Source organism: Cyprinus carpio, chromosome B2 (genome assembly GCF_018340385.1).
Source record: "Cyprinus carpio isolate SPL01 chromosome B2, ASM1834038v1, whole genome shotgun sequence".
Taxonomy (NCBI): domain Eukaryota; kingdom Metazoa; phylum Chordata; class Actinopteri; order Cypriniformes; family Cyprinidae; genus Cyprinus; species Cyprinus carpio.
The window spans coordinates 1,324,676-1,329,675 of NC_056598.1; the positions used below are offsets into that span (position 1 = coordinate 1,324,676).

At 71.6% G+C, this 5,000-nt stretch overlaps 1 pseudogene; it reads right to left on the reverse strand.

The window, feature by feature from the left end:
* Nucleotides 1-3,049, reverse strand: part of LOC122136136 — a 3,707-nt pseudogene extending 658 nt beyond the window's left edge.
* Between the last annotated feature and the right edge of the window lie 1,951 nt (nucleotides 3,050-5,000).

Here is a 5,000-nt window from a genome sequence, read left to right on the forward strand (position 1 = left end):
TGATTGGGTGTGGGGGTGTGGTGTGGGTGTGTGGGTGGGGGGGGTGTGTGTTTGTGGGGGGTGGTTGGGGGGGGGTGTGTGTGTGTGTGTGTGGGGTGGGGGGGGGTGGGGTGGGTGTGTGGGTGTGGTCTGTGTGGGGGGGGGGGTGTGTGTGTGTGTGTGTGGGGGGGGGGGGGGGGGGTGATGTGGGTGGGGGGGAGGGGTGGTGGGTGTGTGTGGGTGGGGGGGGGGGGGTGTGGGAATGTGAGGGGGGGGTGGTGTGTGGGGGGTGGTGTGTGTGTGGTGGTGTGTGAGAGTGGGGGGTGGGGTTTGGGGGTGTGAAGGGGGGGTGGGGGTGGGGGTGTGGTGTGTGGGGGGGGGGGTGGGGGGTGTGGGGGGGTGTTGTGGGGGGTGTGGGGTGGGGGGGGGGTGGGGGTGGGGGTGGGTGTGTGGGGGGTGGGGGGGGTGGGGTGTGTGGGGGTGGGTGGGGTGTGGGGTGGGTGGGTTGGTGGGGGGGGGTTGGGTGGGGGTGGGTGGGGGGGGGGTGTGGGGGGGGGGGGGGGGGGGGGGGTGGGGGGGGGGGGGTGGGGTGTGGGTGGGGTGGGGGGTGGGGTTTTTTTTTTTTTTTTTTTTTTTTTTTGTTAATGTTGAATTTTTTTTTTTGTTGTTTTTTGTGTGGGGGTGTTGGGTGGGGGGGTGTGTGTGGTGGGGGGGGGGGGGGTGGGGTGGGGGTGGGGTGGGTGTGTGTGGGGGTGGGTGTGGGTGGTGGGGGGGTGGGGGGGGGGGGGGGGGGGGGGGGGGGGGGGGGTGTGTGTGGGGGGTGTGTGGGTGGGGGGTGTGGGGGGGGTGGTGTGTTGTGGGGGGTGGGTGTGTGGGGGGTGGGGGGGGGGGGGGGGGGGGGGGGGGGGGGTGTGGGGGGGGTGGGTGGGTGGGGGGGGTTGGGTGGGGTGTGTGGGGGTGGTGGGGGGGGGGTGGGTGTGTGTGTGGGGTGGGTGTGTGTGGTGTGTGTGTGGGGGGGGGGGTGGTGGGTGTGTGTGGGGGGTTGTGTGGGGTGTGGGGGGGGTTGTGTTGGGGGGGTGGGGGGTGTGTGGGGGGGATGGGGTGTGTGTGTGTGGGTTGTGGGGGGGTGGGTGGGGGTGTGAATGGGGGTTGGGGGGGTGGGTGTGGTGTGTGGGGGGGGTGGGGGGGGGGTGGGTGTGGGTGGGGGTGTGGGGGGGGGTGGGGTGTGTGGGGGGGGGGGGGGGTGGGGTGGGGGGGTGGGGTGGGGGTGGGGGTGTGGGGTGGGGGTGTGGTGTTGTGGGGGTGGGGGTGTGTGGGGGGGTGGGTGTGGTGTTGTGGGGGGTGGGTGTGGTGGGTTGGGGGGGGGGGGGGTGGGGGGGTGGGGTGAGGGGGTTGTGGGGGTGTGTGTGTGGGGGTGTTGGGGGGGTGGGGGTGGGGTGGTGGGTTGTGTGGTGTGGGGTGTGTGTGTGTGTGTGTTGTGTGGGGGGGTGGGGGGGGGGTGGGGGTGGTGGGGGGGGTGTGGGTGGTGTGTGTGTGGGGGGGGGGGGTGGGGGTGGTTGTTGTGTGGGGGGGGGGGGTGTGGGGTGGGTGGGGTGTGTGTGTGTGTGGGGGTGGGGGTGGGTGGGGGGTGGGGGGGGTGGTGTGGGTGTGGGGGGGTGTGTGTGGGGGGGTGGTGGTGGGTGGGGTTGGGTGTGTGGTGGTGTGGGGGTGTGGGGGTGTGGGTGTGTGGTGGTGTGGTGTGGGGGGTGGGGGGTTGTGAGGGGGGGGGGGTTGGGGGTGGGGGGTGGGGGGGGGTGTGGGTGGGTGGGGGGTGTGGGGGGGAGGGGGGGGGTGGGGGGGTGTTGGGGGGGTGGGGGGTGGTGTGTGTGGGTGTGGGTGGGTGTGTGTGTGTGTGGTGTGGGGGGGGGGGGGGGGGTGTGGGTGTTTGTGGGGTGTGTGGTGTGTGGGGGTGTGGGTGGGGGGGGGGGGGGGGTGGGGTGGGTTGTGGGTGGGTGTGTGTGGTGGGGTGGGTGGTGTGTGTGTGGTGGGGGTGGGGTGTGGGGGGGTGTGGGGGGGGGGGGGGTGTTGGTGTGTGTGTGTGTGGGTGGGTGGGTGGGGGGTGGGGGGGGGTGTGTGGGGGGGTGGTGGTGTGTGTGTGTGTGTGGGGGGTGGGGTGGGGTGTGAGTGTGGGGGGGGTGTGTGGGTGTGTGTGTGTGGTGTGTGTGTGTGGGTGGGTGGGGGGGGTGTTTGTGTGGGTGGTGTGTGTGTGGGTGGGGGTGTGTGTGGGTGTGTTTGGTGGGTGGTGGTGGGTGGGGGGTGGGTGTGTGGTTGTGGGGGGGTGTGTGTGTGTGGGGGTGGGGGGGTGTGGTGGTGTGGGGTGGGGGTGTGTGGGGGGGGTGGGGGGGGTGGGGGGTGTGTGGGTGTGTGTGTGGGGTGGGGGGGGGGGTGGGGGTGTGGGTGGTGTGTGTGGGTTGTGTGTGTGTGTGGGTGTGGGTGTGTGGGGTGGGTGTGGGTGTGGGGGGGGGGGGGGTGGGGTGGGTGGGGGTGGGTGTGGGGGTGGGTGTTGTGTGTGGGTGGGGGGGGTGGGGGGGGTGTGTGGGGGTGGTGGGTGGGGGTGGGTGTGTGTGTGTGGGTGGGGGGGTGTTGGGGGGTGGGGGTGTGGTGGGTGTGTGTGGGGGGGGTGGGTGGTGTGGGGGGGGGGGGGGGGGGGGGTGTGAGTGTGTGTGTGTGTGTGTGTGGGAGGTGGGGGTGTGGGGGTGTGTGTTGGTGGGGGGGGTGTGGGTGGGGGGTGTGGGGGGGGGGGTTGGGGTGTGGGGGTGTGGGGTGGGTTGGTGGGGGTGGGTGTGAGGGTGGGGTGTGAATGTTGGGGTGGGGTGTTGGGTGGGGGTGTGTGGGGGGTGTGTGTGTGTGTTGTGTGGGGGGGGGGGGGGGGGTGTGGGGGTTGTTGGTTGGGTGGTGTGGTGGGTGGGGGGGGTGGGGGTGTGGGTGTGGGGGGGGGGGGGGTGGGGGGGGGTGGTGGGGGGTGGGGGGTGTGTGTGTGTGTGGTGGGGGGTGTGTGTGGGGGTGGGGGGGGGGGGGGGGTGTGTGGTTGTGGGTGGGGGTGTTGTGGGGTGGGGGGGGGGTGGTGGGTGGGGGGTGTGGGGGGGTGGGGGGGGTGTGGGTGGTGTGTGTGGGGTGTGTGTGTGTGTGGGGGTGTGGGGTGTGTGTGGAGTGTGGTGGGGTGGTGTTGTGTGGGTGTGTGTGTGTGTGGGTGGGTGGGGGTGTGGTGGAGGGTGTGGGTGGTGGTGGGGGGTGGGTGTGTGTGTGTGTGTGGGGTGTGGTGGTGGGGGGGGGGTGGGGGGTGGGGGGGTGGGGGTGTGGGGGTGGGTGGGGGGGGTGTGGGTTGGGTGGGGGTGTGGGTGTGGTGGTGGGGGGGTGGGGGGTGTGTGTGTGTGGTGGTGGGGGGGGGGGGGGTGGGGGGTGGGTGGGTGTGTGTTGGGGGGGGGGGTGGGGTGTGTGGGGTGTGGGGTGTGTGGGAGGGGGTGTGGGGGTGTGTGGGGGGGGGGGGTTGGGGGGTGTGGTGTGTGGGTGGGGTGTGTGTGGGGGGTGTGGGGGGTGGGGGTGGGGGGGGGGGGGTGGGGTGGGTTTGGTGGGTGTGGGTGTGGGGGTGTGGGTGGGGTGTGGTGTGGGTGTGGGTGGGTGGGTGGTGTGGGTGTGTGGGGGAGGTTGTGTGGGGGTGGGGGGGTGTGTGTGAATGTGAGTGTGTGTGTGTGTGGGGGGGGTGGGGGGGTGGGTGGTGGTGTGTTGTGTTGGGGGGTGTGGGGGTGTGTGTGTGTGTGGGTGGGGGGGGGGGGGTGGGTGGGGGGGGTGGGGTGTGTGGTGGGTGTGGGTGTGTGTGAGTGGGGTGTGGGAATGTGGGGGGGGGGGGGTGTGGGTGGGTGTGGGGTGTGTGGGTGTTGTGGGGGGGTGGTGGGGTGTGGGGTGTGGGTGTGGGTGGGTGGGGTGTGTGGGTGGGTGTGTGTGTGTGTGTGTGGGGGTGGGGGTGTGGTGGGGTGGGGGGGGGGGGGTGTGTGTGGTGGGTGGGGTGGGGGTGGGGGGTGGTTGTGGGTGGGGGGGGGGTTGGGTGTGTGTGGGTGTGTGGTGAGGGTGTGTGTGGGGGTGGGGGGGTGGTTGGGGGGGGGGGGGGTGTGTTGTGGTGTGTGGTGGGGTGTGGGGGTGTGTGGGGGGGTGGGTGTGTGTGGGGGGGGTGGGGTGTGTGGTGGGTGGGGGGGTGTGTGTGTGGGTGGGGTGTGTGTGGGGTGGGGGGGGTGTGAATGGGTGTGTGGTGTGTGTTGTGTGTGGGGGGTGGGGGTGTGTGGTGTGGGGTGGGGGGGTGGGTGGTGGTGTGTGGTGTGGGGTGGGTGGGGGGGTGGGGGGTGGGGGGGTTTGGGTGTGAGTGTGGGTGTGTGTGGGAGGGAGTGGGGGGGTGATGGGTGTGGTGTGGGTGGTGTGGGTGTGGGTGTGGTGTGTGTGTGGGGTGGGGGTGGGGGGTGGGGGTTTGTGTGTGTGTGGGGGGGTGGGTGTGGTGGTGGGTGGGGGGGGGGGTGTGGTGGGGGGGTGTTGGTGGTGGTGGGGGGGGTGTGGGGGTGGGGGGTGGGTGGGGTGTGGTGGTGTGGTGTGTTGGTGGTGTGGGTGTGTGGGTGTGTGGGGTGTGGGTGTGGTGGGGGGTGGGTGTGAGTGTGGGGGTGGGGTGTGTGGGTGTGGTGTGTGGGTGTGGGGGTGGGGGGGTGGTGTGGTGTGTGTTGGTGTGGGTGGTGTGTGTGTGTGTGGGGGTGTGTGTGTGGTGTGGGGGGGGTGGGTGGGGTGTGTTTGTGGGGTGGGGTGTGTGTGTGGGTGTGTGTGGGGGTGGGGGGGTGGGGGTGGGGTGTTGGGTGGGGGGTGTGTGTGTGTGTGTGTGTGGGTGTGGGGGTGGGGTGGGGTGTGGGTGGGGTGTGGGGGGGGGGGTGGGGGTGGTGTGGGGGTGTGTGTGTGTGGTGTGTGTGTGTGGTGGTGTGGGGGTGTGAGGTGTGGATGGTGTGGTGGGT